The following is a 13,543-nucleotide window of genomic DNA, read 5'->3' on the forward strand; positions in this document are numbered from 1 at the left end:
GATTGTGTTTATTGATGATATATTAGTTTATTCACGATCAGCAGAGGAGCATTCTGATCATCTGAGAACAGTGCTTGGCACTCTTCGGCAGCAGCAATTATATGCTAAATTTGCTAAATGTGAATTCTGGTTATCTTCTGTAGCATTCTTGGGGCATATTGTCGGAGCAGATGGTATTCAGGTTGATACGCAGAAAATTGAAGCTGTACAGAATTGGCCTAGGCCTACTACACCTACAGAGGTACGCAGTTTTCTGGGTTTGGTCGGTTATTACAGAAGATTCGTAGAGAAGTTTTCTTCTATTGCGGCACCATTGACAAGGTTAACTCAGAAGGCAGCGAAATTTCAGTGGACGGATGCCTGTGAGCGCGGCTTTCAGATGTTGAAGCAGAAATTAATTACAGCTCCAGTTTTGGCTCTTCCAGAAGGACCAGACGGGTATGTGGTTTATTGTGATGCCTCTGGTACGGGTTTGGGTTGTGTGTTGATGCAGCACGGTCGAGTCATAGCCTATGCTTCCCGGCAGCTCAGACCATACGAGAAGAATTATCCCACACATGATTTGGAGTTAGTCGCGGTTATTCATGCTTTGAAGATTTGGCGGCATTACTTATATGGGGTCGACGTTGATATTTATACGGACCATAAGAGCCTCCAGTACATTTTTAAACAGAAAGAATTGAATTTGCGACAGAGGCAGTGGTTAGAGTTGCTGAAGGATTATGATGTCAATATTCTCTACCATCCAGGGAAAGCTAATGTTGTAGCAGATGCGCTTAGCCGCAAGTCCATGGGCAGTTTGATTGGTGTGCAGTCTGATAAGAAAGAAATGGTTCGTGATATTCATCAGTTAGCCAGTCTTGGAGTCCGCTTAGCCGATTCTGGAGATGCTGGGATTTCTGTTCGAGGAGTGGCCGACTCCTCCATTCTGGGTGAGATAAAGCGGCGTCAGTACGATGATTTTGTTCTGATACAGTACAGAGATGTGGTCCGTGAAAAGGAGCAGACCCCGTTTGAGATTTCGTCTGATGGAGTATTATATTACAGGAGCAGATTATGTGTACCTGACGTTGCGGGACTGCGACGACAGGTTATGGGTGAGGCACATCATGCCAGGTATTCTGTTCATCCAGGGTCGACGAAGATGTATCATGATCTTTGATGTCTGTATTGGTGGGACGGTATGAAGAAGGACATAGCAGAGTTCGTTGCCCAATGCCCAAATTGTCAGCAAGTAAAGATTGAGCATCAGAAACCCGGTGGGTTATTACAGGAGATGGAGATACCAACGTGGAAGTGGGAGATAATTAATATGGATTTCATTGTAGGCTTGCCTCGCACTCCACGGAGGTACGACTCCATTTGGGTTATCGTTGATCGGCTGACAAAATCAGCTCACTTTCTTCCAGTCCGGACTACATACTCAGCTGAAGATTATGCCAGGCTATATATTAAGGAGATTGTGAGACTGCTCGGAGTTCCTGTGTCAGTTATTTCCGATAGAGGTGCCCAGTTTACAGCTAAGTTCTGGAGATCATTCCAGGAGGGATTGGGTACCCAGGTGAGCCTGAGTACAGCCTTTCATCCCCAGTCTGACGGACAGGCCGAGCGCACTATTCAGACATTGAAAGATATGTTGCGTGCCTGTGTTATTGATTGCAGGGGTAGCTGGGACGACCATTTACCGCTTGTTGAGTTTGCTTATAATAACAGCTACCACTCCAGTATTCAGATGGCACCATATGAGGCTTTGTATGGCAGGAAATGCAGATCTCCGATCGGTTGGTTTGACGTGGGTGATACTCAACTAATTGGTCCAGATGTAGTCCAGCAGGCGGTCGATAAAATGAAACTGATCCGAGAGCGACTATTAGCTGCCCAGAGCCGACAGAAATCTTATGCCGATAAGCGACGTCGACCGTTAGAGTTTCAGATTGGCGATTGGGTGTTCCTGAAAGTGTCACCGATGAAAGGTGTTATGCGATTTGGCAAGAAAGGAAAGCTCAGTCCGAGATATATTGGGCCGTATCAAATTATTCGTACAATAGGCAAGGTGGCCTATGAATTGGATTTGCCAGCCGACATGGGAGTGGTTCACCCGGTATTTCATGTCTCTATGCTTCGTAAGTGTATTGGTGACCCTTCCAGAATCTTTCCTTCAGATGATATGCAGGTCACAGAGGAGCTATCTTACGAGGAGCAGCCTATAGCCATATTGGATCGTCAGGTGAGAAAGTTGCGGAATAAAGATGTGGCTTCGGTTAAAGTGCTGTGGCGGAATAATAACCGCGAGGAAATGACTTGGGAGGCTGAGGAGCAGATGAAGAAGAAGTATCCTCACCTATTTCCGGCACCTTCAGGTAATCCAAATTCTTTGTTTGCTTATGTTTATCTGTGGATGATTGGACATGTTGGCTATAAAAGAAACTCCCCCGAATTTGAGTAAGATCCGTAGAACTAATCCAACATTCGAGGACGAATGTTCTTAAGGGGGGGAGGATGTTATGTCCCGTATTTTTATACATTGGGACAACCCGGAGTAACTATGATAATTTAAGGCCAAGACCATTCCGGGAATTGAAGTCGGGATTTTTGACCTTTGATTTTTTATTTTTTATTATTTTGAGACATAAGTTATTCATGAATTTGTTGGTATGGAACAATTAGGAAAATTTGGGATCAAAAGTGAAAAAAAAAATTGGAAGTTGAAAAAAAGTCATCCATTTTCCATGGTTGACCGTGTGAGTGGGATGAGGCCCCCACACAATTTTTTTGTGTCAACTTGTAATTGGAACAACACATTAATGTGGGCCAAGGGACCCTTGACCAAGTCTTGCACTACTTAAAAAGATGACCACTGCTGCATTCCATTCATTCTTAACACTTAGACAAAAAAAAAAAAAAAAAAACAAGGAGTTGGAGAGCAAGAAGCTCTCGGCCACACCCAAGAAAAATCAAGCCCCATTTCTAGTTCCTTCAAAATTATTTCCTTGATGTAAACCCCCTATTTTGAGGTCCCTAAGTAGCGTGGAGGTGTCGTTGGAGCGATCAACCCATTATTTTTCATCTTTGGAAACCCTAGCCTATTGTGGAATTGAAGAGAAAAGGTAAGATTTGATTATGTTTTACGTGTTATGAAGGTTGTATGCATCTTGTAGTATGTTAAAATGGAGGAAAATCATGAAATAGGGAATGTTGGAAGTAAGTTGTGTGTGTGGTGCTTGAGTCGTGTAAGTATGTGTGTGTTGTGTTGTGTTGTGTTGGAAACTATGAATTAATGCCTAGTTAGTATATTATGATCATTGTAGGGTGAAGGAATGATTGAGAATTATCCATATGTGTATGTTGGTGTGCTAGCCGAAAATGGGTCGCCTTATATGGCAATGAATGAATTAATGTCGCTTAATGTTTTAGTCGTCGTCGTTATGAATTCAATGTTGGAAATGAATGCTTAATGACTCAAATTGATGTTGTAATTGATGCGGCCTGATTTGGAGGTTATAGTATATTTAATGTAATTTGTATGTTTATGAGAATAGCATTGTTAGAATGTGAATTGCGGATGCAAATTATGATTTGATAATGAGGAGTGGGTTAAGGTGAGGTTCTCGGGTTAGGAGCTGTTCTCGGCTAATGTGGAAAAATTTTGGATTGTTGGAAATGTTGTATGAATTGCTGAGAATGTCTTTAAGTATTGTTGGTATGGATTCGGGTTAGTATTTAAATATATAAGCATCGATGTTGGCTTGAAGGTAAGTCGTCGAGTTGAATTTATGAAAGTTGTTGAATGATGTAAAAGAGAGTTACTATTATTATTTTGCCTTTCGAATTGGTTATCAATGTTACTAGGTTGGTTATTGTGGTTGTTGTTGTTGATTTTGAGCGAGATAATTCTCGGGATGGTCTATTTACAGGGGAAGTGCTGCCGAATTTTCTGTAGAATTTAATGATTAGTTGGAAAGAATGGCTTAAGTGCCTTAACTAATGTTTGGTATTCGTTGGCATATTGTAGACCTTGGGGAGCCCGAGGCATAGATTTGGAGTAGTTTTAGATTGGCTAGCTTGGAAGTGCCTTCGAGATATGTAAGGCAACTTCCTTTCTTTTTGGCATGCCTTAGTTTTTCATAGGCTAAATTAGAGCCTTAAGGAAATTTCAAATCCGACATCCGAGCATGTTATGATCCGTATGTGTTCTTTGGCATTCTTAGGCATGATTTGATGGAATATGGGTCTTTATGTATTCGAAATAATTGTTCTCCGAACTTTGCACCAAAAGGGTTTCACTTTAAAGAATTCGTAAATCTTGAATGTCATATCTTTCGTATAAATGCTCGGATTGCTCCAACATTTTTATAAAAGTTTGCATTATGTATAATGAGTATGTTTCCATAAGCGGGCCCGACTTGGGTAAATTTCCGTCCGTGGGTCCCGTGACTTCCCTTTATGTAATTCGGGAACTTTTGGAAGGATTAGTATAACTATTATTTCGATTTTCAAATATGACCATTTTGTTTATGTTTGAAGTTATGAAAAACACAAAAAAAAAAAAAAAATATGCATATGACTACACACGACTCTATTCGTGCATTCTGTTATTCCTTTCGCCGAGTCCCGGGCCGGTTCTATTATCGTGCGCATTTTGATATACTCCGGAGTTATGCTGTGTTTATGGTTCACCGAGCTACTCGCAAAAGAGGGTCGGGTTCCATCTATATTTGGTGTTATGCTGTGTATGGCGTTATGTTGTGATGTGATATGTGACGGGGATACGGAGATTTGAAATCTTTCTGGTGTTATGCTGTGTTATGGCGCCATCGACAGGCGGGCGACCATATTCTTCTATACCCTATGCATGACTTACATATTTGAAACTAAATAATTTGATAAGATTGGGTTTGTACTTATGTTTGATACTCCCATTGCGTTATGTCTCAGATTTGCTTTCTGTACATTCTGTTTTGCATACTTAGTACATATTTCGTACTGACCCCCTTTCTTCGGGAGCTGCGTTTCATGCCCGCAGGTACAGACGCACAGTTTGGTGATCCCCCAGTGTAGGATACCCCTTTTGCTGTTGGAGTGCTCTCCTCCCTTCAGAGCACATCTTTTTGTATACACTTTTATTCGTTATGTTTGTATATATATTCGTTCATGGGTACGGCGGGGCCCTGTCCCGCCATATGATTCGTTTGGTCTGTTTAGAGGTCTGTTGACTTATTTGTGGGTGCGTGTGCCTACCTCTGTACGGTTGTGTCCATATGGTCTCTTTCGTTATGGCAGCCTTGTCGGCTCGTACATGTATATGTTTTTCTGTTGTCCCTGTGTGGCCTTTGTGGTATTTGCTGTGTACAGGGTTATTTTGGATAGTCCGAAAAACAAAGGAAACTCTGCCGAATTTTTTTTCTGAAAATCTTATAAATTTGAAACACCGCCTTGTCGGCCTTGCCGGCTTTTCGATATAAGTATATGTATATGTTTGCGCTGAAATGTGTCCGATACAGTTTGACATAGTTTGAGATGGCATATAGTGTTTATGGTCGTATATGCTATTTGGATGTGATCAGATATGGATAGGTATGTCAGGGTGCCCAAGTATGGCGTCAGTCACGGCCTACGGGGTTGGGTCGTGACAATACATGCGATTCCTTCAAGAATAATCTCATACCCATGTATATATGAATTAAATTTGTATGATATCAATAACAATTGCATGCTTGCTTGTCCTAATAACTTGTAACATATATATATTAAAAAAGTGCAAGCCATGTATTCTAGTCATTCAAAGACTCTAGTTCAAGGTTATAACTAGTATCAACAAAATAGTAGCATGATGCAATTAGTCGACTCAAACCATCTACAGTTGACTACTATCAGACTAAGCTTAAATAAATGGCTCAATATACATCACCTAATGCAGTAGAAAAACTTGAATAAACTTCAGTAATACCAATCATTTCAGCTTTACTATCATATGTTCTAGCTCCTTCGTTATTGTAGAATACATATGACCTTTGGAGCATATGTTGTTCCTTGATCAGCCTTTATGCAAGTATGAATCATTCTGTTTATGGCTAGACTCAAGGAATTCCTGCAAAACAAATTAGTTTGCTTTTGGTACCCAAGTGTTTTTGGGTCCTTCATGGTTAGTAAATTGTGTAGTTGGAGATGCATGTAAGTGTTTGGGTCTCCAAACATATTTAGTTCTTACATGATTTCGAGCATAATTGCACGTAAATGCTTTATGTCCAGAATTACCACAGTAATGACATGTAATATGAGAATAAGAGTGTTCACCTGCAGTTTCCTTATTAGTCGACTTGAACCTTACCTGAGTTGACTTGGTTGAGGTAGGGCATCTACTAGTGGATCCCTTTTCAGTCAACTGGTAGTTCTTAAGGAGATGAGTTGACTTCCATTGATCAAAGTGGCGACTAGAAGATTTGTGCAAAGTCTTCATTTGCTTGTGCAATTCAGAATTTTCTTCTTGAAGTAAGTCATATTTAGTCTGACATTCCTTAAGTCGAATATCCAAGTCTTTCTTTTCTCGTTGAACTTTCTTGAATGCACCAAGAATTCTTTGCAAATCATTTAAAGCTAGATCTAGAGTTTCCTGTAAATCATCACAATTATTACAAGTCATGATAGGAGTATGACATACCTCGTCGGTTTCTTCCTCGTCACTCGAAGAAGAGGTTCTGTAATTTTTGTCGCTTTGTTTTCCTTCCAGGAAGCACATGAGCGCCATTTCTCCGTGATTACTCTCTTTATCAGATTCATCCTCGTCACTCCAAGTTGAAGTTCTAGAATTCTTCTTCTTGTTGTTGTTAGGACACTTTGATTTAATATGTCCAAGTTTACCACATTCATAGCAGTGTATGTTCTCTCTTTGTTGGACCTCTTGATTCTGGATGGATTGAGCTTTCTGCTTCTTTCTTTTTTTCCTTTTGACGTTGTTGGATGTCTTTTCCAAGTTTTCTTGATATTCCTTATTTTTTACGGTGCCCTCATGGATAGCTTCCAATCTGTCCCATATTGCTTTAGCAATTTTACAAGCAGATATTTTCTCATATTCTTCTTCACCAAGAGCACAATAGAGCAGGTACATTGCTCTAGCATTTGTTTGCATAAAATGCAAATGTTCTTTTGTGTAGTCAAATATGGATGTCTCTTTTTCGACCTTCTTTCCAGCACTATTATTCGGAATAGGCCTCGACCCATTCTTAATAACTAGCCAGGCGCTATAATCTATTGATTGAACATAGATCTTCATTCTATCCTTCCACTGCTTGTAGTATAAACTATTGAAGTAGGGTGGTCTGCTTGTTGAGAGTCCCTCTTGAAACATGGCTTCAGTAATTTGATGTCCTGCCATAGATCTTTCCTCACTTGCTGTTAAGCAAAAACAAAAATGTGAGACGAGGCTCTGATACCAATTTAAAGTACAAGAGGGGGGGGGGGGGGGTGAATTGTAAGCCTATTAAAAAAAATCTAGTCGACTACTGTTTGGTGTCAGTCGACTGATAGCGAGACAGCCTGCACAAAATTAACAGTCCTTCGATTTGCACAAGTATAAACCACAATAAATAGTAAGGGTGCATAATATAATATGAGAGCAATAAAATAAATGACACCAGGAATTTTTATACTGGTTCGGAACCAATGTGGTATCCTAATCCAGTCCCCTTGGGTTGCAAGTTGGTTATCTCTTTAAGCTCTTTGTAGTTTGAGTTGAGTACAGCCTTTGTGGTTTTCCTCGTTCACCACCAACGTTTACAAGGTTGGTTTTCACTCGCTCACCAACAACGAACAAGGTTTGGTTTTGATACGCTCACCAACAACGTACAAAGTTGGTTTTTCACTCGCTCACCAACAACGACTCTTTGGTTTTCACTCGCTCACCAAAGAAATGAACAATGATACAACCTCTCAATACAAAGCCTCACCAACTATACTATATCTCTCCTCTCTTTTTTGTTTACACAGTAAGTCACTCAGGATTACAATGCTTATGAAAAGTAGAGCAAAGAACTTGAGAAGGTTGAGACGAAAGTATAAGTGGTTGCGTATTGAACCAGTTCAATACTTCTTCTTTAAATAGTGGCTCGTGTGCTCCAAGAAATCTGACCGTTGCTACTTCACTTGTCTTGATACGTTGAATGTCTATTTGAAGTAGTATCTTCAATCTTTGATGAATCTTCTCTTCAATTGGTTGCACAAAATATTTGCTCCAAAGATTTTTGCTGGCATTCCTTTCTTGGCCCAATTGTAATAAATATCATATTTGAACTCTTGGAATATTTCAAAGATATCTCCTTACCTTATCACTTCCCAATTTTCCAGTAGTGTTTGGAATTCTATGAGTGACGTGAGTAAGACCAAATTTTGGTCCTATAATAGCATGACCTTTTTTTTTTGGCTATTATAATATTTGAATCTTGGGTCATAAAAAAAGATTCTCTCTTCGTTTTATAATCTCAACTTGTACGTGGACTTCATCATCTCATTTAGAGAAGATTTTGTCCCATTTTACTTCAGCATGATTTAAGGAATAATCCAACCACTGATTTATTTCCTTCCTTTCATGACTCGGTACCACTTACATCCTCCTTGATCCTGTAACCATAATTCTTTGCTGTAGATATTTCCTTGTATATATGATGAGCTATTTGCAATTCCAATTCTTCACTTGATTGATGAAATCTCGCTGAACTCTTTTTCTTTTGGCAAGTTTCTAGCTGTATTTATTTGAGCTCTTATTTAAGCAACCCAAGAGAATTTCAAGATCCTCTTCATTTCACCTTGGATCTTGATTTATATTAATTTGAATGTAATCACATTCGTCTTCTAGCATTTGGACTTTGATCGCTCCGAACATGAACACTTTTGTGCACTTACGACTTTTGGCATATCTTGATACTCCATAGATTTGTGGACCTTCTTTAAGTAACAAGTTGATCTCGATCTTTTCCTTTTCTAGAATATTTTTCTTCCATAGAATCGTAGTAAATATTCTTTCCATAATTCTTGCACCTTGATTTGAGTAAGTATTTTTCTTCCACATCTTCTTCCGTAATTCCATCTCGTAATATCTTCTTTTCCTTATTTGATTAGATCTTCACCAGATCCCTCTTCATCAAATAAACCTATACCAAAACTAAATTTACCACAAGTAAATGTTCTTTTATTAATAAGTATATTGGTTTGTTATCATCAAAATTAATAGGTGAAATCTTGGACCTAACAATTACTGCATACACGTGTGCTATTGCTGGCAATGATCTCGAGGACGATAAGATCGAATCAGTAAGTTTGAAAAAGTTTGGTGAAACCTTAACCGAATGGGCAATGCAGTGGTACTGTTCACTACCTCAACACTTGATCCCCTCCTTCGAGTTACTTGCGGATGCCTTCGTGAAGGCTCACGCAGTGGCACGAAAGGTACAAGCACGGAAGGTCGATATATTCAAGATTTTCCAAAGGGACGATGAACGACTCAGAGAGTCGTTACTAGGTTCCAGCAAGAAAGAATGTTGTTGCCCCCGGTCCCTGACGAATGGGCCGCCCAAGCGTTCACAAAGGCACTTAATCCAAGAAGTTCAAATGCTTCACTCAAACTAAATGAGAACTTGTTGGAATTCAGTGCTACGACTTGGGCCGATGTGCACAACAGGTACGAATAAAAAATTATAGTAGAGGATGATTAGCTTGGCCTCCCCCCAGGTCCGATAACTCGGACAAGAAGCGATAAATCAAAAAGGACATTTGAACCATAATACAACCCACCGGACAGGTATCATCCTTACCCATCCGTGAGGCCCGGTTTGCGATCAGAAAAAAGCAAGAGCAACCCCGATATTCATATGAACTGAGGAGACAGACGGATCGACCGAGGGGAGAGACGAATTGATCGAGGTTCATCAAGCAAGGGACTCCAGTATAAAACCAACTCCACCACTGCCTCACATTCGGGAGAAAATTCGAGGATTTCGAAATAAAATTTTAACGTTGACCCCTCGACCCTGGTGGCAGCAATTGGAAATATCCAAGGAGCAACGTAGCCGAAGCCACTTCAGGCAGCGATTGGAAAGATCGAAGGAGCAATATGGCTGAAGCCACTCTGAACCGACCCTTCACAGCTGGATCCGAAATTGATATGTGACTATCACGGTACCCACGGGCATCGGACCGACGATTGCAGAGGGTTAAGGGATGAAGTAGCCCAATTACTCAAAAATGAACATCTTAGAGAATTTTTGAGTGAACGGGGAAAGAATAACTACAGAAACAAGTAAATCAACAACAAAGCTGAACCGGAAGAACCCCAACACGTAATCAGCATGATCGTAGGCGGGGTCGAGACACCATGTGGACCTGTCATGAAGAGAATAAAGTTCTCTATCACGAGGGAAAAAAGGAATAGGGACTACATACCGGACGGATTTATGTCGTTCAATGACGAGGAAGTAGAAGGCATCACTCAGCCTCACAACGATGCCCTAGTAATCTCTGTACTTATTTTTAAAACTCACATTAAATGTATCTTAATTGATCCAGGTAGCTAGGTCGAACAACTCTGCATGATAAACCAAATCGTACCAACGACCAGGGTCTTGAACAGATTCAATATGGCCTGTGAAACCACCAAAGGAGAGATCACACTACCCGTGAGCACAGCCGGGGTCGTGCAACACACTAAGTTCTACGTCATTGATGGAGAAATAAAGTACAACGCCCTGTTAGGAGACCTTCGATACACATAGTGAGAGCAATACCTTCCACATTACACCAAATGCTAAAAATCCCGACCCCCGACGGGATAAAAGTAATACGTGGACAACAGCCCGCTGCCAAAGAAATGTTCGCAGTCGAGGAAGCTGTACCGAAAAAATCGGCACCAAAGGCCGATACAGTAAACCGCAATAAGACTCCAGATGCGGACATAAGGACTAAATAGCAATCACAGAACGAGGTGGCCAAGGAAGATGATTTCGGTGTACCAAGATCCTTCGTACTGCCGGACGAATCCGATGCAACGAAGTCAACAATAGAAGAACTGGAACAAGTTGTCCTCTTCGTTCTACCTGGGCACGGGACTCACCCCGGAGCTCAAGAATAAGTTGATTGAATTTCTTAAAGCTAATTCAAATTGTTTTGCATGGTACCCTTTAGACATAACAGGAATCCCACCGGAAGTAACCACTCATCGTTTGAGCTTAGATGAGAGTTTCCGCCCGGTCAAACAAAAACGAAGGCCAATGTCTGAAGTAAAGCACGCTTTTGTCAAAGACGAGGTAACAAAGTTATTAAAAATAGGATCCATTCGGGAGGTCAAATACCCAGACTGGTTAGCCAACATGGTCGTCGTACCAAAGAAAGGTAACAAATTTAGAATGTGCATCGACTTCAAAGATTTAAATAGGGCGTGTTCGAAGGATTCTTTTCCTTTGCCACACATCGATCGTATGATAGATGCGACGGTCGGACACGTCCTGCTGAGTTTTCTCGATGCATACTCCGGGTATAATCAGATCAGAATGAACCCGGAAGATCAGGAGAAAACATCTTTTATAACTCGGTATGGAACTTATTGTTATAACGTAATGCCTTTCGGATTAAAAAACGCTGGAGCTACCTATCAACGCCTAGTTAACAAAATGTTCGAAGAATAAATAGGGAAAACGATAGAAGTTTATATTGATGACATGCTAGTTAAGTCCCTAGAAACAGATGACCATTTAAAGCATTTGCAGGAAACCTTCGATGTCCTACGCAAATACAACATGAAGCTGAACCCAGAGAAATGTACCTTTGGAGTAGGGTTGGGAAAGTTCCTGGGGTTCATGGTGTCAAACCGAGGAATAGAAATCAACCCGAACAACATACAAGCCATCGAGAACATCAAAGTAATCGAAGATGTCAAGGGCGTGCAGAGACTGACCGGGAGAATCGCGGCTTTAAGTAGATTCATTTCCAGATCCTCCGACAGAAGTCATCGTTAGGGGTGGGCATAAATACTGAAAATCGAAAAACCGAACCGAACCGAATGAATTTGATTTTTCGGTTTTCAGTGTTTCGATGTTTCGGTTCGGTTCCGATTTTTTTAAATAGCAAATTCGGTGTTCAGTTTCGGATTTTCGATTTTTCGGTTTAACCGAAATATGTAAAGTATTTTCATAAGCTCCTCTCATCTTATACATCTTTCCCTCATTAAGTAGTCGTTAACTAAACAAATACTACTAATATTCCTATGGATTTAGGTTTATAATTCGTGCAAAAGAATGTCAAATCTTTTCCTAAAACAAAATGATACGAAGTAAGAGGAAATCCAACAAGATAACCTAAACAAGTAATTTGACTGTTGTCATGAGAATCAAGAATAAACTAAATTTAGTACCAATCATGCATATCATGATCATCTGCAGATATCAATAGCACTTTAATAAATTAAACAATGAATACTGCAGTTGCGGGCAACAGCTGCTGCTGCGGCTGCTGGTTGCTGCGACTGCTGGTTGCTGCTGCTACTGGCTGCTGGCTGGTGCTGCTACTGCTGCTGCTGCTGGCTGCTGCTGTTGATCATGAATCAATTAGTAACAGGTGACTATTGCTTAACCAATGCCAAAAAACCGAATTAGAAAACCGAAATCGAACTGAACCGAACTTCAAAACACCGTACTGAACCAAACTAATTCGGTGCGGTGTTCGGTTTCCACTTTAAAAAAACCGAAACTGAAATACCGAACCGAACTTTGAAAAAATCGAACCGAACAACCGAACGCCCACCCCTAGTCATCGTTTCTTCTCCCTACTCAAGAAAAAGAATGACTTCGTGTGGACACCCGAGTGTCAACGAGCCTTGGATGAATTGAAACACTACTTGTCAAGCCCACCCTTGTTGCACACACCGAAGGCCGATGAGCAGCTGTACCTATACTTGGTCGTATCCGAAATAGTGGTAAGCGGTGTTCTTGTCCGAGAAGAAAAAGGTACGCAATTTCTGATTTATTATGTTAGTAGAACTTTAGGGGACGCCGAAAAGCGTTATCCCCACGTCGAAAAGCTTGCATTAGCACTGTTGAGTGCATCTAGAAAGTTGAAACCATACTTCCAATGTCACCCCATATGTGTAATAATAACTTGCCCGTTAAGAAATATAATGCATAAACCGGAGTTATCCGGTAGGTTAGCAAAATGGGCGGTGGAGATTAGCGGGTATGACATCGAGTAGAGACCTCGAACAGCCATAAAGTCTCAGATCTTGGCAGACTTCGTGGCAGATTTCACGCCCGCAATGATACCCGAGGTTGAAAAAGAATTAGCACTAGCCTCGGGTAAACAATCGGAGTATGGTACGGTTGACGCGTCCAACGTAAAAGGGTCCGAACTCGGGATCGTGCTGAGAAGCCCAACCGAAGATGCTATACGACAATTCATAAAAATATCCTCGAAATTGACTAACAATGAAGCCGAGTATGAGGCCTTGATTACCGGTTTAAAGTTCGCTCGGGGACTGGGAGCTGAGGTCGTTGAAGCAAGATGTGAT

The sequence above is a fragment of the Lycium barbarum genome, chromosome 4 (genome assembly GCF_019175385.1).
Source record: "Lycium barbarum isolate Lr01 chromosome 4, ASM1917538v2, whole genome shotgun sequence".
NCBI classification, from domain to species: Eukaryota; Viridiplantae; Streptophyta; class Magnoliopsida; order Solanales; family Solanaceae; genus Lycium; species Lycium barbarum.